Raw genomic sequence first — 20891 nt, forward strand, 5'->3', positions numbered from 1 at the left:
CCACTGTGCATGTGCAGCTGTCGTGTGGTGTGGAAAAGATAACTTCAGAGGTCACTGAGGTTGGACAAAAAAAAGACCAGAAGCCCATTGGTCACAGAGCAAAAATGAGTCCCAACTAAATCTGACCAGCTGCCTGTGTTTGGTTGGCTCACTGTGTGAACTGGTGTGGACCAGAGGCTCATGGGCTGTGTGCTGGGTACCAACAGGAAATGATGCAAGGTGTCTTCAGTTCTGCCTCTGCCAACAGCTATGTAAGTTATCATTACATCTTATTACCTGAAACACTACATGTATATATAAACTAAATATATTATCATTATTGTCTATCATAAGGAATTTCGATATGGTTTGCGATATAAATGTAACTTGTCCCAGAAATCTGATATTTTACTTTAGACTATAATATTCTTTACTTTTACAGCGAACCCACCCTCTCTGCCTCGTCTATTTGTTCTTCAGTCAGAGATATCTCTACTTCCCATTATGTTAGCCACAGTGGGGTTCCCTGTGCTGTATATGTGTAAGTGGACAGTGATACCGATAGTAAGATGTAAGAAATTGTTGCAGGCAGCATAAGTGTGGTCATAGAAAGAGCAATAGCATGCTGTGTTGAAAAGTTCAAATTATAAAGAAAGCTAGCAGAGAGGACAACATTGTTAGAGAATATATTACACCCACATTATATCTACAAAGGCTGCACTGCCTTATGAAACTGGAGTAACATTCACTGAAAGAATAAATGTATATATCTGCCCCTTTGTTGACAGCTAGTGTGCCTCACAGATTCAAGAGAGATATTGTTCTCATTTCTCATTCAATATAACAAAGTAAGATCATATATAGAATGACATTTACTCTAATTGACTGTACTCTACAGACAAGGCAGTATTACTTAAAGAGGCCCTATTGTGCTTTTTGGAGTTTTCCTTTCCCTGTAGTGTGTGGTATGTTGGTGTGCATCTAAATGGTCTGCAAAGTCTAAAATCCCAAAGTTCCCTCCAGAAGGAGTTTCTCTCCCACACTCTACCCCCCTTCCTGAAACGCCTCCATTACAGTCCTTTGTTTACTTCTGTAACATAGTGACATCACTATGCAACACTCGATTCTATTCAATATAGTGTACGTGATAGGCTAAGGGGCGGGACATCTCTGAGCGGTTGACCAATCACAACAGAGCAGACTGCTCTGGTTTCAGACAGAGGGTGAAAAGAGGTATAGGCAGTATAAGGAAACATGTGACAATAGAGGCACAAAATATAAATATGAACCTGAAAATTAACATAAAACATTAAAAAAAGAATCCCTACCCATTAATGTTTCATAACATTTTCTTCAGTTTTTTATGTTTCTTTTATTTTATAGCAGAGGAGTGTTTCTTTCTGCCTGTATTGTTGAACATTGGATTTTGTGCATTAGGTGCAAAATCTGATGTTTAATAATATATTTAACATAGTTGAGAAAGTCTTCTCTTGACCAACACTCTTCTACCTTTGGCAGAACATGGTGTGTTTGTGCAACAATCCCATCACTAAAAGCAAATGTACACTACATTATTTTATTTTCTGCTACATGAATATACGTTTCTCTAAGTCCTTATATCTCAATAGAACAATTACAAAGATAGCAGTCAAAGATTAATTAAGTAATGGCACCTTGAATTCTTGAAGAAAAAGAGATGTCTCTGTATTTGTTTGAGCTTTGGTATACAAATAAGTATCAGGACTTCATCTTTACATAAATAAACTCAGTATGTAATTAAGACAATCACAATTAGGAGGTTTATGATCAAAGAAATAATGCGAAGTGATGTGCAGTTTCCTCTGCCAATTATCTGCGTTAACAACCACCTGCTTTTCTGTTTGTGGGTTTTCTTTTTTCAGTGTTTGTTATTGCTGAACTGCATGAAAGTATGGTGAGATCACTTTTTGACCCTGTTTGTTTAGCAAGGGAGGCTGGCTCTGGTTGGAGGCTGCGTGGGCTATTTTAATGAACTCCCTGCTTCGGAGTGATGAATAGGTGTGTCTGCGCTCAGTGTCTGCACCCCTTCAGAGGGCTCAACTACCAGGGTGCTCGTAAGCAGAGCCGTGCGCTTCCCCCACACACGCCTACATACACACAATATGCATATATGCAGTGTAAATGATTTTTGAATAAAATATATATTTCATTGTAGAGCGCAGTTACCCGCTCAGCCCCTCTTTGTGTGCTCTTTGCTCTCAACGGCCCCTGAGCCCCGCCCCCTCCTCTCTGCAAGACATTTCTGAAGTTTGAAACCAGATGTGCCGGAGAATCACTTCACGAATGGTTGGTATATGCATACATTTGTCCAAAATGGATGCATTCAAGTTAACTCTGATAAGTTAGTCTCTCTGTTCGTATCACGCTGTAAATCGCGGAGACCCAGCTCTTCAAATAAGTTATTAGCTAACAAGCATGAAAGGAGCCTAGCTAGCTAGTTGCTAGCTGGGTTGTCGAGGTTAGCACGCTGTGTAACATTATAGCGCTCCTAACGTTAGTCAACTACCGACTGCATTTAATTCTTTAACTCTGACGTATCATTTCTATTCTTCTGTGCCTCATTTCTGTAATTGTGAAGCAAGCAGCAAGCATAGACGCACTGGATTTGATCCAGAGTGGTTGAATATGCCTCCATTTAAGCCATGGCTATACCACACACAGCATGGTCAATTTGATGAATGGGCTGAGCCTCCTTGCGGGCATCGGACTAGTTATCCCCGTTTCTAGTGTCAACTGTGAACGCGATTTCTCGGCGATGAACAGAAAAAGCATCACTTTGAAAAGCACAACAAATTATTATGTATTTTCTTTATTAGTTCAGTTTGTGGTATTCCATTTAGCTTCATCCTCAGGTGAAAACAGACCTCCGAAACCAGCTCCAAGGAGAACACCTGGCTGCCTGCTTGAAGATCTCCATAAATGGACCCTGTCCTGAGGCCTTCCCATAAGATAGGGCATTAGAATATTTGTTCAGGAAGCCCCGTAAAATCGGATGTCAAGACAAAGGGTGCAAACTTTGCAACAAGTAGGCTGCAAAGTTTGCACATTGTCTGAACATCTGAGCCAAATTGTATTTTGTTTGTTTGTTAGACATCCTAGTGGTGGTGTTCCAGGCGGGATTTGAACTCGGCACTTAGCCCTCAGTTACTCCAGGGAGAATGTAATTAAATGTAAATGTATGTAATCTAATGTAAATCACTTTGGAATAAGGCATCTGCTAATTATATTTTTGGGAGAATAAACCCCACAGATCCTCAACTCCGGTGTGGCTCACTCATTTACAACGCGGGAGGGGGGGGGGGGGTGCCCCCACAAATAGAATCAAATTCTGTGGGAAACACTGATATGTAATGATGAACAAACAACAAACACGTATCCATGCACATGAAACAGATGCACACAATCAGTGCAGCAGTATTCTTGGAAACAAATCAAAAAGTGAGAATCCTGGTGGATGACAAACGGTGAAAGATGAAGAGACAAATATTCATCAGGCTGAACCCTACATCCCATCAGAGGACAACTTATAAAGAAAAAACTACAACAATAAAATAATGAAGTGTAAATCTGCTTTAGTGATGGGATTCTTGCACAAACACACTATTTTCTGCCAAAGTTAGAACGGTGTTGGTTATTCAACATGAGACATTTATTTTGGTTTGTAGTGGGTAAGGGTCTCTTAGATAAAAAATGACATGTTATGCTTATTTTCATGTTAATTTGTATTTTGTGCGTGTACTGTGACGTGTTTTCATGCTTTAATGTTCCAAAAGCTCTTTATTTTTCTCATACTACCTGTGCTGCAGCACCTCTTTTCACCCTCTGTCTGAAACCAGAGCCCAGTCTGCTCTGATTGGTTAGCTGGCCACCTCTGTTGTGATTGGTCAACCACTGAGAGTTGTCCCGCCCCATAAACCTTTCACGTACAATGTGTTTGAAGGCTAGCCAATACACACGCAAGTGTTACATAGTGATGTCACTATGTTACAGGAGTTAACAAAGGAGTCCAATGGAGGCATTTGAGGCAGTGGAGAGAAACTCCCTCTGGGGACCTTTGGGATTCTAGCCTCTGCAGACCATTTACATGCACAAAAGCCTATATAAACTCACTACAGGAAATTACAACCCACACAGTTGTAATGAAACATAATTAATTTCTTTATGATTGATGTACAGATAATTGTTCTTCTCTCTTTACCTTTAGTTATTGCTTATTCATTCATCAAATGGCAATTTGTAGGTCCGTTGGCTCAGATGTTTGCATGTGGGATTATGATTGGCGACGTCATGTTTCTTTATAGCTGTGTAATTCATGAAAAAGGTAACTAGTAAAATGTCTGTGGTTTCAAACTCGCTTTTTAAATTTAACAAAAAGGAAAACTATGGTGTATGTATGCATTATAACAGTAAAACAAATGATCATTTTCCTTCAGGAGTAGAGACTCACTAGAATGACTGAATAGAACAAAATAAATAAGTGTTTGGACAGACTGCTGGACCCTGAGGATCTGATGTTTGTGCTGCATGGTGATGTACAGCAGAAGGAAAAGGCTGAATGTATTAACCTTCATTTCTTCATGGTCGACTTGATGAGCAGGTCCCCTTTTGTTATGAGATGCTGCATACACCATAATGCCTGGCAGGAAGAATGAGCAAGAGACCCATGGACTACCATCGCGGCAGTCTTTATTTTTATTTATTTTCTGAACACATGAAAGACAGCTTCTGTAACATATCACAGTTCATTAGCAGTGAGCCGGAACCGTTTCATTTTCCTCCCTTTTCAGTGGAGATGTATTCTTCTCCTCACAGCGGTCAGGATGATGTTCTGTCAGATTCTTACAATCGTGTCATAGAACATGCTCTTTGGAAAGGACGTGCTCTATCTGCAGCCTGCTCTTCCCTGGCTTCACTCCCGCACTGTGAGGGGGAAATGCCTTCACAGGCCTCGCTGTAATGCAAATGTGTGAGTCCATGTCCAACTCTGTAGTCCCAGTGGTGCCCAAGGGGCCTCCAGGGCAAGATCTACCTTATCTTAATACAGAATTACTGTCTGTCAAGTCTCACACCATTAATTCTTCGAAAGATCCACAAAGGGATAACTGACAAGCTATCAACTTCCTCTCGTCCACCCTCTGTCTCTGCCTCACGTCTTATAGACCTCGTTTACTGATAATAAGCCACACTGGGGGGGAATTGCCCTTTTTAATTATCCAGAGGATTATGAGGTTTTCCCAAATGTTAATTCATAGATCGCAGCTGTGGATCTTTGCATAAGGAGGATTATATTACCCCTCCATTTGGCCTCTGTTGCTGATGGCTTACAGCTGATCTTTGCACACCTCATTTGACGGGAAAATAAGAGTCTGAAAAGCTCTGCATGAGAGCGTGATTAAGTTCCGAGACCCAATTAGGGAGTAAATGCCAGAAAACACACAGTTACTGTAATGGCACAAATGAAAAATGGAATCAGCCAGGAATTCATTTTGATTAATAAAAGATACTAATGTGTGATTTGATGGTAGTTAGTCAAACTTGTTCATCACAACTGACAGTGTTGGTAAAACTATTAGTCTGTAAGCATTTGATTAACAGTATTTTAGGAGCGGATGGGGGACGGTTTGGGACAATTCACTGACTCGTAAAAAAGTTGTTTCCGATAGTCTTGTGTAATCATCTAAATATACAAAAAGCACAACAGAGACGACTATCTATTTTCTACATATAGTATTGTCTGACTTCGATCGAACGTAGTGGGCAAGAACTAATATATACTGTACATGACTCATATACCCATAAGACCCATTACAAAGCACTGACTATAGGCAACGGTATGATAAATACAGAAATACCTTCTACACGCTGACTTCAATGTGGCCTGAACTTACATTTAAAGCTTTTCTGAGTCTATGCTCCGACCACGCACATGGTTACATATCAGTATAGGTTTAGAAAAGATCAACAACATTCACAGTCTCATTAATTACAGCTGCTTAGCAGAAGTATACCGGATTTCGAATCACCCACATGTTCTATATACATTCCCCAAATCCAACACTGGAGATTTATTTATTTTCTTCTCTTTAATTCTGTATTTTTTTTCTTGGCTCGCTTAGCTGCTACTTTGTCAACGAATGTGGGAGACAAAATAATTGCCTCTATATTTCCTGAATTGATTTATTGCACAGTTCATGGTCAGGCTGGCATCCATGACAGGCCTCTGTACTTTGTGTTTCAGGAGAAAAAAAGGATTCAAGAGTCAAGACCCTTTGACTCTTTTTTTATGCAGCTTGTTATCAAGGTCAACTGGCAATCAAAGCAGAAATCACAAGAAGCAAGCATGTTTAAAAAATACAAGACAAATACAAAATTAAATGTATAAAGGCTCGCAACAATTTGAGACGCAAGATGATTTACTGTACATGAAAGAAAACAACAGATTTGTTCCTTTTTCTCAAATCTTGGTTTTATTTAAGATGTTGTATTTGTAGTTTTATCTCTTCAGTCCCCCAAAATTATTCAAAATAAAGTGACCATCCATTGGGGATTTGCTTCAGGCATTTGTGCCTTTTTAACAAAAATACTAGTGCTGGTTTTTAAGGGGAGGTAAAAAAAATGTTTTGTTCATTATTGTTACAAAATATTAGGCTGCATGCTACCTTAAGATGATCATATTTTAAATCAGATGATCTGTTTTAACTGTATTGGTTCTATTTTCCCGTTAATATAATCAAATAAAACAGCCCTCCTATATGCATGATGTTTCATGACAGTAGCGGAAATGATCTATTAACTATAGTGGATTTAACTTCCTCCGCTCAACAAACTAAACAATATGGTTAACCCATCATAAAACGCCAGGAATAAAATCATGCCATCCTTGAGTGTGGATAGCAACACCAAGATCTTTATCCAAAGATCCAAACCAACAATAATTAATAATAATGAATGATAATTTGCAGCACGCGTGGAACTGAATATCACTTCTATATAATATAAAACCACCTGCCTTGGTCTAGTCTTACTAGAGGTAATTGAACTGAAAATGGCACAGATGACCAACAATATATAAAAAGAGCACCTACTTCCACAATCTGTTCCAGGCCAAACCTCTGGGCTGCATTCAAAAAGCTCTGCAGTCACAAACATGACAGATCACATGTTCAAAACTGCAAAAAAAACTGTGCACAACTCAGTAAAAGGTCACGTCGTATACATTTGTGTCACTGCTGGAGGATCCACCATGAGCATTTTGGATCCAACAACTTTCTCTCTCAAAATTGTTGGTATTTCTCATTTCTGTCACTGGCGGAGATAAGGTATGCAACTGTTTCAACTTGATGAAGTACAATGATTGTCTGTACCCAGCTGTGTTCTTGCAATATTGTGAGGTCCCGAAAGAATTAAGGATCAAAGATCAAACTAAAATAATGTGTTTCAGTCAAACTATCCAGTGTTCTGATCTTTCAGCATCCTGTGAGGAACTACCTGGAGCTAAGGGCTTTGTTGAGGGTCGTATGAGGCGACGCAAAGGTAACTCTTTTGCAGAGGTCAGGTGGGACCAAGTCATTGTTTTGCAAGTCCGAGTCAAGTCTCAAGTCTTTGCGCTCAAGTCCGAGTCAAGTCTCAAGTCTTTGCGCGCAAGTCCAAGTCAAGTCTCAAGTCAGGATGGGCAAGTTCAAGTCAAGTCAAGTCCTAAACTTTGACAAAACGAGTCTTAAACAAGTCATTATGTGCTTTTCACCAAATGTAATGACATCGATCAACAGAATAATACTTAATAATAATCAAACTGCTCTTTATTAGTCACATTAATGATTTAATAATCAATTTCTCTCTGTTGGTAAAGTAATGTGTTTTTTTCTATTTTAAGAGGGATCAGTAAGGTAAGGCTACCATGACGGTTTGATTCAGAAGGAATTTAATGTATAAGATCCCTGATGTTGAGGTAACCAGAATGTTTATTTCCACTGTGTACATGTTATAAGGGACCCACAATCTATCTTTATGCAAGGGATAATGTGCAGCGAGGCGGTCTCTATGGAAAAGAACACCTGAATCTAGATCCCTCTGCAGGTGGTACTTTAACTATATTTTGATGCTAATACTTTTGTACTTTTACTTGAGTAACAGTGAGTGTGTCCTCGCATATGATTGGACGCATGGTGGTCCAGCTAAATAAAGTCCCGCCCCTACCTGCATGGATTCGCAGAAAGAGTTGCAAGGCGGCTGAAGATCCTGCTCTCCGTCCCCGACTATGGAGTGGCAAATAATCCTCGGATCCTTTTTACGGACTTCAGGGTCTTCTTGAGTCAGGTCATTGAAAGAGATCCGGATCATACCAAGTCATTTGAGTCAAGCATCACTAAGAGCGTAGAAATCCTACCGCGGCTATGCTCGTGCACATGATGAGTAGGGATCTCTGGATCTGCTATGCAACGGTTAGGAGCCGTAACTTACGGCTCCTCTGAGTCCCCACGAGTCTGCAGGAAGTTTTACTGATCCGCATCCCCTCCCCTGTGCCAAACGATAACTTCTGGGGAAGCTATCCTACTTGTCTAAAGGTGTAGGCAGATGGACGGGGCTATGTTGTATGTTATTTTACATGTTATAAGGAGAGTAGCGAGGACGCAATTTATAGTTTTAATTTGTACGTCACCACCAGTTGTCGGACTCAAAGGACTCAGGTTAATGGAGAGGGGAGACTCGTCACGACCAGCTCATTTCTAGGATCCGGGTTAATGATCCGGATGAATCAGGACTCGCCCAATCTCTATCCCCGACGGGAGGTCTGCTCTTCTAGCGGCAGCTCGCTATCGGCGTGTTGTGGAGAGCCCTGAATTAAAATTATCAAGTCACCTCAAGTCAGAAGGCTCAGTCCAAGTCAAGTCCCGAGTCATTGGTGTTCAAGTCCAAGTCGAGTCGCAAGTGTTTTGTGATTTTGTCAAGTCGAGTCCCAAAGTCATCAAATTGGTGACTGGAGTCTGACTCGAGTCCAAGTCATGTGACTCGAGTCCACACCAGTGGCGGCGCAGCAGAGATTTTCTCTAGGGGGTGCTGTGGGGTAGCTTGACGTTTCATAGAGGGTGCTCAAACATTAAGGGTTTCCCATTAATGCACCAGCGCTACAGTTGAATTTTCTACTGCAACACTCCCCACACGCACACAGTGCACCCGCGACTGTTATAATGAAGGCTTGATAATCAGCTCACGGCATATAGGTGTAAGCAGGGGTAAAGTGCTATTGTTACAAGTGGGGAGTGGACCTCACGTCCTCCTAGGAGGGTCCTCACCTCCTCTAGGGTGGTCCGGGGGCATGCTCCCCGGGAAGATTTTGTTTTACATATTGAAGTTAAAAGCATCAATCTGGTGCACTTTGAGAGGCAACATTAAGAGATCTATGGATACATCTCTCATCACCCATATGAAACATGAAACTGTAAATACAGATTTTCTATTTCTTCATAGACATTTTACAAATCACTCCTTTATCAAACAAACCGTTTGAGACCCACTGAGATAACTAGACTAAAGTTAACTATCTAAACACTGAGAGAGTCCTTTACTTCACTGAGGTTATCTGAGACTCTCAGTTGACAGGAGAGAGTTCTCCCTCCACCTTGTTGTTGAAAAAGCTCCTTATACCCTTAGCTTGGCTAGCTAGCACCAGTGCTAACCACAACGATCTCCGGTAGATACCCACCGATGCGCGAGCTCTCTCTCTCACTCGCTGGCGCAGCACACAAAATAGCCGTGCCACACACACACAGAGCAGAGCTTGAATGAAACACAGAGACCCCGAAGTAAGCTACTTGTACTCACGACTCAGGAGGCCTATTTGGTGCAGAATCCCTCTTGCTTTCAGGTGGTTTGATTGAGTGTCCACACGTGGACGTTAAGGACTAAAAAAACGATAATGTTTCACTTTGATTGTTAGCAAATCATTTGGCGCTCTAGCTAACAGGAAGTCACTCAAGGTGTTCACAAAGTAATTTAGCTATGGTAGGTCAAAATCGAATGGGTGCTGGCCATTGGCCTAATCATATCACCTGTGTTGGCTTTAGTGTTTTGGTCAAACATTTGTTTGTTTCAGATTTGCATTGAATGTAATCAATAATTTTCTAATTTAATTTAATAAAAATAATAATAATAATTTGCGAATTTAAAAAAAAAACAACATATTTCTTGGGGGGTGCTTTGGCAATCCTGAAGCACCCCCTAGCTCCCCCCTGGCGCCACCCCTGAGTCCACACCTCTGCTCTTTTGTGAAAAAATATTATCTTAAATCCTGAAGTGGAAATGCTGCAATAGCAAAAGGTTGTATCACAATTGGAGAGTATTTATATGAAAGAGAGCAAAAAAGCTGAAGGCTTCTTTTTGACAGACAACGTGTTTCTTTGCGCTTCTCCTGACTAGCTTAAGTAGAGTTTAATCGACAGATGGTTTATTCAATCTCCTGCAAGTGTTTTTTGAACGTCCCTGCCCTTATACGAAAACTGTTTCCAGCAGGTTCTATACAAAACAAATCATATGGTGCTTCAGGGTAATGATGATTTAATCCTCAATGTTATTGCATTGTTAAGCGCTAAGCCCGGAGCTCCCCCAGACATTCGGCCAGTGAACGGTCAACATCTATCTTTTCAAGGCCCTTTCCAGTGGCTTCTCATTTGCCTCCCACTGAAAATAAGATGGGTGAACTAGATCATAAACTCCTGTTTGCAAAAGATTATCTTGCCAACTTCTCTCTTTAATGTGTAGCAAAGACAGGCAGCCTTTCTTGACATGATTTTGCAGTTCTTCCTAATTTCATCTTATTTACTCTTCATGTTTGCTCACCGTGGTGAATCTTCAGTTTAATGACCTCTTGACCTTCCTTTTGGGTGCAGAGGAGGTAACCACCCACATGCTGCGCTGAATGATGGAGAATACGAGCCCACAGAAAGGAAATGAGGACAGAAGTTCAAAGATGGAAGGACAGCATAAAAGAGGAATGTATGTTGTCCACTTACACAATTCTTGACTCCTGGTCTGGCCGTGAACTTGAGGTTTCCTTCTGATCTAAACCCTTGTCTAACATAGTTTTCATTTTTACCCCGGCCAGTGGGTTGAGGACACCTATGGAACCTTTTAAGCAAGACTTGAATGACATCATTCTTTCTGTGAAAAAAAACCCTCACGCCGTCCGTGTGAGAGAGGAACCGACGACATGCTGGATTTGCAGGGAGAGCAAGCTGAGAGTGAGAGTGCATCTAGAACCTCTGGCGTCAACTGAGGCATCAATTAATAGAGGCAGCCTGGGAATTGTGTCCATCCAGACACACTCTGCACCGGGAGCCACGGGAGGCCGGGCCAGGGCCACAGACGACTTTGGGACATGAATAATTGAGGGTCCCTGTTTTAAATGTTTAAATGAATTAGGGCCAGGGAGGATGTGTTAAGAGATGTACAAGAGGGAGGGAGAGAATAGCAAAAATATCTCCATTATGTCTCCAATCATGAAGCAGAGAGGTGTTCTGTGGCGGCAATAAAATGTGCTACGTGTCATTAGTTGGGTGACATAAGTGCATGCTAAGTCCTACATAATAATAGCTTTGACATTCTGTCGAGTGAGTGCAGCGCTTGTTTTGTCAGGGATTTAGACGTAATTATGTCCATGCAGTAGCAGCATAATATATTGGCCTTATTTTGAGACAATTCAAACACATGCTCTTTCTTGCTCATGGCTTGAAGTTGGCACAAAATGACAGCCTTATTCTGTGAGTGTGGAAGCAGCATGGAAACGATATTAAATGTCTACGGATGTATAGTATTAAAGACAGACACTGGCAAAAGGCCAACCTCAATACTGGTGCAGCGCAGTGGGGTTTTCCTTTTTCTTTTTGTTGTGCATTATGACATTTGTAGTTCCATCCAGTAGTAATGAAAAAAGGAAACAAACTCTTTCCAATAAGGCATCCACTCTACATGTACAATCTACAACTAATTATTTTATTGAATCTTAATAAATACTTTATTAACAGTTTTGAGATGAATTATTATAAGGAAGAAAGGTGGAAGGTTATTTGAAAAATCTGCCTTGCTGCTTCCCTCCTCCAAAATGTCAGTTTTTGTGTCTTTAGCTAGCTCTTTGTTTCATCCGGACGACCTCATTTGATGACCTAATTTTTTTTAAAGTGAGACACCAGTGAGCATCTTTTTGACTTTGACTGCAAAATTGAGTTGTTATACACTTTCCAATGATCCATCACATGTACAGTTATTGATAGTTAGGAAGAGATCAATAATTGGATTTTGTACCAGATGATCTTCAGTCATTTTTCCCAGAGGGTAAACGGTCAAACAGTTTCCCTTGTGAACTAAGGAGAAGCTACAAAGACATTTTTTTGGAGGAGTACAAACACAAGTTCTGTTCAGCTCTTGGTATCCAGTTTTATCTGGTGATAAATGCAAAATTGAAATCAGTTCCCTAAATGATTCGAAAACCCTCTGGTTATGTCGAAAACATAAGTGCAATATAGCCTATTTAATTTGTACGAATGCACAGTGTGACACTGCAGCAGCTGATATTTGTACCAGCCAGTTGTCGGCAGGACACAGCGAGTAAACAAAACCAAGTGATTGGCAGCCGTTCCGCTCGACAGAATCCAGCAAAGAAACTCAAATTGGATGCAAAAACCGCACACTTAGATTTCTCCTCCCAGGTGGGAGCTCCATGCCCATTGTTTGTGATTTGTCTCCAGTACCTTAAACTGGGGAGTCAAAAACGTTTAAACTGACAGTCCCAGTAAGACAAAGTATGTTGGATATGGGCTTGCACTGGTTTGTACATTTGTAAATGTTCCCCTGTTGTAAATGTCCCCTCTGTGGGACGAATAAAGGTATTCTGATTCTGTTTCTTGTGAAGGGCAGGCGATCATAAAGACGAGGTGAAGTCAGGCTCTTTGGATGTGGGCGACTTCCTCTGAGCTGCCAGTGCATAACTGCCTCTCCTCTCTTTACATTTCTTCTTAATTCTCACCCTCTCTCACGCTGAAGTCCAAAGCCCAAGAGAAATTAGTCACCCTGCACGCAGTGAAGAGGGAGTTGTTGTGTGTGGGTTTGATCGTGTGTTTGAAGGGAAGAGAGAGTGCAAGCAAGACGAAAGAGAACAGGGAGGGAGAGAGAACAAAATTGTTTTCCATCCCAAGGCTTATAATTCTGCCTTATATCTGAAAATTGATGCTGGTCTAAAAAAAGAACATCAATCTAAGCATCAGAAATGTTCTGCAGTAACAGGAAAAGCCTCGCTGTGCCGTTTCGGATACGGCAGTGACAACAGGGAGGACCGAAAATGATAAGATAATCCACAAGAGCCACAGAGCTTAAGACATGGTTACACAGACTCATACAGAGTTAGAAACAGAGTGCTCTAACGTGAACATGACCCTACAATACAACATGTTACTGTTACTACAATGGTTAGGTTTCCGGATTTTTCTCTATGCCGTCTTGTTATTTGTGAAAAACCAAAGAAGTAACTCCATTAGACTTCCCAACCATTAACGTAGAAGACACCTTCGAACCTGCCTGAATTAATGACACCAGTGACATTTGCTTACAATGCAGCCTGTGCACACACAAATCCAGTATCAGTCAAAATAGGAAATTAAACAGTTGGATGTCACCTAGTAAACGTGTATTGCAAATGTGATGTCAGCATGCTTGTTTTTACCTTTAACAAAAGCACTGAGTGGTCAGTATGTCAACATTTGGCTACCTGCGGACATCATTTCACAGCACTAAACTTACATAGCAGTCAAGCATGGACAGCTAATGCTAACTGGCAGTAAACAGTAGTAGACATCCCTCAGTTTGACTCATGATAAGGAATTTTGTTGGAAGATGCAATTTCCCAAGAATAATTCTGATAAATTATATTGTAGTCATTCTTTCGACCTTTTGATGCCTCCTTTGATACAACCTTTAAAAGACCAATGACACTTAAGACATAGGACTTTCTTTCAAATGGATCCAAATGTTTAACTCTCAAACTATCCTGCCTCAAACACATACTCAACTATGTTCCCTTCCCTGTTTGCATTAAGGTAAAACTACATTTACATATAATACAAGAGCACAGTTGTATATTCCTAGCGACCAATACTGAGAAAATGTGACTGACAAATCAAAATGCAAAATAATAATTAGGAGTGAAATGTTCCGTATGTATTTATAGCGGGAGATAGAGGAGGCATGTTTGAACGGATAAAAGAGGCGCGTGAACTGCAGCTAGCCTTGAGCTAATTATATCATGGTTGAGAGATAACTCCCAGATTTCTGTTTCTCATCATTTTCATCATGTACATAAGATCAAGGCTCCGATGCTGGCTTCTGCACAATACATTTAATGACATGGGTACATTTCTTTTGAAGATAGGAGCCTGCTTTGAAGGAGAGTCCCAGCTCTTCTGCTGGGATCTGATGATGGAGAAACCTGACCGGCCTCCGCATTGGGTCACAAAATCCAACCCGCCTCCTTTTGTTTGTGTGATGAGAGGCGGGAGGGCAGAAGAAGGACTCATCAACATTATCAAGGCAAACAACAGGAGGAAATAGCACAACTTTCAATAAGATAAACAAGCCTTAAAAAGGAAGCAAATGGAAAGACCTTTGACAATAATTGCCAATTTCATTGAGTCCAATTTGTTTAATTATAATCACAGAAGGATTGCTGCTGTCCTGCCCTCTCGACGAAGAAATAACAAGCATAGAAAAATAACAGGCTCATTTTTAAACGCCCGTAATTGCAATTTTCTACCCAAATTACAGTCTAATGATTACAGGCACAAGGTGGAGTTTGACAACAACGCAAGAAAAGAGAAGGACAAAAAAAAAAACATATTGCTAAGGACCCTCAGGCACCCCAAGAGAGGATAAGAAAAAATATTCTGCAAATGGAAAATCAGAGCTCCCTTGCACCACTAGGAACCAGGGTTACGAAGTGGGTTTCTTAAAATCTGCAATCCCCAGCCCTTTCCCTGGGCCAATGGTTAGGGGCTTGGAGAATTGAGTTCCTCACTGCTGTGCTGGAGAAGGAGTTGATGGGAATTTGGCGCAATGGCAAAGTATTGAGAGTGAAAGCTGCCAAACACTGAATACCTCCAGGGAAAAGAAACAGAGTGATAGATTAAAGGAGGGAGAGAAGGGGCTTGTTGGAAAAGCCTGATGCACGACAAAGCTGAAAAGCACCTCCAATGAAGAGTACATTCCTAAGCTCATTGTCCTCAGTGTCCACTTGAAGAGTCAGCTGGAGGAATTACCAAACAGAGTCACATGACTCCTCTACTTTACAGAGGATGGATAAACATTTTGGCTTAGAAAATGTGAGTTTGCATACATGAGACATCCCTACACAAAAAGTATTCTTGAGAGCAAGACGAACACATTTCAAAAGATAAAGGATTTTTTTTTAAAAAGCAGAACTGTGAATGGAAACCTGAAAACACTTCTAAGGATTGTTAAAACCAGCTTGGATATCCGGTGCACGGGGGGTGAAAAGACGATAAACAATATGTCTAAAGATATATTTCTTTCTGATTTTATCTAAAATTGACAGAGATTCTGACAATGTATTCATTTAAACTGAAAAGTTCAATCTATTGTGGGAATGTTTCCTTTATATGCAAGACATGAGTGGGTTTGCTCGGGTTAGTACAACAGAGTCTATGAACTTTACATGATCGAGCCCATAGGATCAGTTTGTACTCAAGTCATGCATGCTGAGCAACCAACAGAAGGAACTGATATAATACAATGACACACACACACACACTCCCACGCACATAGAGCATTAAGAAATACAGACGCCTGGGCACACATGCAGGATGCACCCACACAAACCATTCACATAAACACTCAGGAAAACACCCACTTTTCCAAACACTGTTGCACTTCAGATGTACACACACCAACACACACACCCTTTTTCTCTCCCTCTTTCACACTCATGCACACCCACAACAAGACATACAAATAGCAAATCAGCATGAATAAAGAAGAGGTGCAGTTGTGTTTCACAGCCTAATCTCTGAGGAGAAAAGACCTTGCCGCATCGGCATGGATCAGCCCCGGCGAGTTTGGGACACTGCTGGTTTCCAGGAAACCAATTTATTTGTTTATTGTCCTGGTGTTTTGTCGGCGGTTACAGTTCATTGCAGCCAGCCCATCTTGGCCATGCTCCTTTAAATGGCATCTATAAAACATAAGATGTGCTCTTCCCATGTCCTCCTCCTCCTCAGTACATGACGGAGCTGCACACGAGCGTAACAATGCTGCATTCGTTCGCTATGGTAGGCTTTGAATTTTCCTTTAAAAACCCAATGGATACACCCCGGCAGCTCGAGCTGGATCTTTGAGAGGTGGAACAAACCGTGCTTTCTAAACACATTAGCCTATGAACACCGCTGAGCAGCAAATCTCAGGGTGCTGAAATCGGGTGTAATCATGTAGATAGATGGCTGAGTTTTTTATTGTTCCACTAAGTCAAATCTGCAAGGCTGGTGGTGAATACAGACTTTCTGAAATGATGCAAGACCTCAGATGTGTGGTGCTGCATTGCTCTGTTCATTGTGACAAGACACTGGGCTGTGACATGTGTATGTTTTCTGAATATATATTCGGCATGCCCACGCTATGGAAACCGGGTGATGTCAGTGTTACATGGAGACATTTGGAGGGACTTTAGTCTCAACAGGCAATCTGAATACTACCACAGGGCTTCGAATACATACATACATAAGTGCAAAAACTCAAATGTATTGTTTTGTCTCATGCCTGCAAAACACAAGCCAGACTCTCATATTATGCCCTATTGATCTGACAGCATGAGCAGGAAGCTGCCGGAGAACACAAATACTGCCTGGGGTGGCTCCTTAAAACTAGAGACAAGCCTCTTATCCCTGGTGTTCTCTTCCTCTGGAAATCACCTGGTGGCTCATGCATATCAAGTACTCTCTACAAGCCTCCGTCTGCGCTCTGCCTTCACCTGGATCTGCTTTTTGTTGCAATGTCTGCAAGGATGTTGGCTTTTAAAAAGAAAAGCACGACTGAGATTGCAAACTAATAGGTCCTACCTCTACATCTGGCTGCAGAGATGCAGTGCCACATAAACGGCATGAGCAACCATTTTTGATTCAACACTCCTTTGGGAGTATGCATGCCAGCAGTGACAAATGGCAAGGTTATGGTGGCAGGATGTTTACAGGTACAAAGACAACTTTATTCTAAGCCTTTAGCTCCATAACAAATTCCCACTTTTCTTTTTACAACAACCACTGCAGAGCGCACAAATCTTTTCCAGTGTTGCTATCAAATACAGTGTAACTGTCACAGGGATCCCATCTCCAGTAATCCCTTGGTGGCCTTTGCTCTGTCTGTCAGCAATACCAACCAATAACACGGCACAATAAAACCCTCCAGAACAACAGTGGGCTGCAGGCAGCTTCAAGGGCTACTGACCGATCTATAAAACAATATAATGGGTTGCCTGTCAGTGAGTGTGAAAGGGAAGATCTACGCCTCCTTTGACTCTCTGACGGAGGGGACTTCAATTAATCACAGCAGAACTTATCAGCCGCATTAGGAGTGTAAGGTTATTACCATCCCCATATTCTGCAGGATGAAATGCGATGATAGCACTAATTGAGGGATATAAAGAAAAACAGCTGACCGCACAACTTGTCAAGGGGATGAAGGGCAGATAAAAGAAGAGGGTCAACAGAGATAGGTTGATATGGAATGGAAAAAAAGGCAGAGAAGGGGGGGGGAAGTGGGAGAGTCAAGAGGGGAGGGGTTGTAGAAATAGAAATATTCACAGTGGTGTGTAAGCATAATCATAAATATCTACAGTGTGTGTGCAGAGCAGCTGGCAGCCAACATAAGAGGCAGTTTTCATTAGGGACTCCGTCCATGTCTTCTTAACGTAATCCAACATGATAACGGCATTGTGCTTTTCTTAAGTCACAAACAAGCCGCTTATAGCTAGAGCTGCTTTTCATTCATTTCATATTTAAGTTGAGGGGACTGACAGTGATGGAGGACACAGCCCACAGCGTACAGTCAGCTCCAGGTTACAGTTTAACTGTGAGGAACCATGTTTGTGTTAGGGGGTTACCTTACAGGTGAAGCTTGGATAAAGAAATATTATGCACTCTTTTGTGGGGGCAAAAAACTGGAAAACTGAACACACTAAAAACAGATTGGATGTATTCTACTGCATCACATTGCAAGAAAAGACAAGACGATAGATAGATAGATAGATAGATAGATAGATAGATAGATAGATAGATAGATAGATAGATAGATAGATAGATAGATAGATAATGATAAGAATGAAAGAGGGATTATTACATGCCAGTTTTTACACAAGATTATTAGTGTTAAATCCAGTAAAGGATTTGTTTTATTCTTCTTATCTAAAGCCATGATCAGACATTGTCTTGTTTGCATGTATGCTGATGGGACCATGCACACACACACACACACACACACACACACACACACACACACACACACTCTTTGCCTTAATATCTATGTTTCTATGGGGGGAAAGGAAGTTGGTTTTTAAATGTTCACCCATCTGAGTTTTTTTAGTGCCTTTGTGCACCCAAAAAAAAATCAGCCACCCAGATCCCTCTGAGGGGAACTACTTGTGTGTCTGATTTAAGCAGCCAATGACTGTTTCATCATGTTGCTGCACAGATCTGATCTTCTCTGAATGAAAACAGCATGACGCTTTACATTACCCAGCCCACAGCTACACCTGTACGCCACATTAAATCATTAGTTCCTCACAAGTTTATAACTATTAATCTAAGGGAAGCAAACGATCATGGAATCGATACGCTTATTTTATTCTAGCGTTTGGATGATTGGCTATATCGCAGTGACACGTGAGCTGTTTGAAATCCGCATTTAAATAGTTTGAGGTCAATTTCCCAACGTTGTAAAAGCCACAGAGATACATTAGTGTACACAATACATGACAACAACATGTTTTAAGGGTAGGCTATGTCAACTTACCTGTCGTTGTGCTGTCAATTAATCCCCTGAAACGTCCCCTTCATTTATTCTCCATTGTCAACCACAAAAACCAGGGAGCTCTTCTTCACAGAAATGCCATTTCCTCGTCGTTTCAAGACGCCCTCGACAACACATTACCTAAAAACACTAATATAATGTCAGAGCTGTACGGACTCTCAATTCCCGAGTAAAATAAGAGGAAATTGGGGCTGGTGCCTACTTGCAGGCGGCGGTCTAAAAGTCTATAAAAGTTGATGTTCCTCCGGTTTTGACTCACAACTTCCTCCCGGCCGGAGCGGCTCAGCAGCTGGACAACACGCCGGGCCGTCACTCATACTTTCTGGATGATTATTATTTTTAACAATCCTCCTTTTGGGTTGCAGTTGGGTTTTGGCAACGTCTTCGTGCAGTTAGAGAAACGGATTTGAGGTACCCGAGTGGATGAGAGGGAGCAGCCGGATCATGTCAGTGTGCAGAAGCTGTGGGGCTGTGTCGGTATTTTAGCGCCACCCAGTGGAGCTCTGCGGTGGGGACAGGAAGGATCTCACCCAGCTCCACATGATAATAACCGGATGAATGGGCTTTCTCAAGAAAAACAGCTCACTATCTATAACTGAGAAATCAATGTCCCTTAATATGGCTTCACTTGAATTTCCAACGGTAATTGTTGCTTCCTACGTTGATTAATACATGATCTGTATCAATGTCCTCCTCCTATACTGAGAAAATGCATTGCAAAAAAAACATTAATGTGAAATGGTTTGGAAGTGCATGATGAAGCTATCTTTTACAGATATATTTTTTTATCTTAACAAATTAAAATAATATAGAACAAAATAGTGAAAATAGGCCACATTTTAATGTTTAACGAAGAACTTTTAAATAAGTTGCTAAATTTGCTAGAGAGATTGTGCACAGCAATATTTTTAACCAAATATCAACTGCATGAGCATGCACAAGATATGCACATGGCACACATAAGAAACACTTTGTATGTAATATGTTATCTCATTTACATACCATAGATCTTACAACTATGAAATTAAATAGAAATGCGTCCTAAGAAAAGTTAGACTTTCTTCTTATCTTAAAAAATTAAAAGGATTATGACTTCCCCTTTTTCTGACCACTCTTCCTCCCATAATCATTTGTGAACAGTCCCTTTCCACAGAAGAGCTTGTATGTGCATTAGGCTCCTGCTCACCAAGGTTATCATAATACATCTGTGTGTCTCTGACATTCAACTTCCGCTCTCCTAAAACATTATTGCCTGGTCTGAAGGCTTCCCCTCAGTAATTGCATTATCAAATCTCCATTTCTCTAGTCTGTTTAGGCTGGCCCTCCGAAAGACAGCAATGTCTGGAATAATCAATACCAACCTTTGAGATAGCCTGTGGAGATGCGAGGCAAGCATTTGGGTTTGGATTTGATTGATTTTGGACACCCTCAGAGAGTGTTATCATCATAAAGCCAACGCCATCTAACTCATAGACATCTCTGCAAACACACACAAAAATGCAAGCAGAATCAAAGGGCAGAATACCCAAATCCCAGGGGACCGAATACAAAAAAATGTCAGGCTATTATCAATGACCTGGCAGAGCCATTACATTCAAAGCAGATACGTGCCACATTGCTTAATCACTGGCTATCAATAGAAAAAGCTGCTATTTTGATTGTATTGACATCATTCATATATGATAACCAAAGTCATTCTGCCTCCTTCCCTCCCTCCCTCCCTCCCTCCCTCCCTCCCTCCCTCCCTCACACACACACACACACACACACACACACACACACACACACACACACAC

At 41.2% G+C, this 20891-nt stretch overlaps 1 protein-coding gene across 1 annotated transcript in view; it reads right to left on the reverse strand.

Moving 5' to 3' along the window:
• Positions 1 to 19552, reverse strand: part of si:dkey-238f9.1 (chemokine-like protein TAFA-2) — a 111953-nt gene extending 92401 nt beyond the window's left edge. Inside the window, exon 1 of the mRNA XM_034205771.1 lies at positions 19078 to 19552. The gene's annotated coding sequence lies outside the window, so the exon portion shown is untranslated. The remainder of the gene's footprint in view (positions 1 to 19077) is intronic.
• Between the last annotated feature and the right edge of the window lie 1339 nt (positions 19553 to 20891).

This window comes from Gymnodraco acuticeps, unplaced genomic scaffold (assembly GCF_902827175.1).
Source record: "Gymnodraco acuticeps unplaced genomic scaffold, fGymAcu1.1, whole genome shotgun sequence".
NCBI lineage: Eukaryota > Metazoa > Chordata > Actinopteri > Perciformes > Bathydraconidae > Gymnodraco > Gymnodraco acuticeps.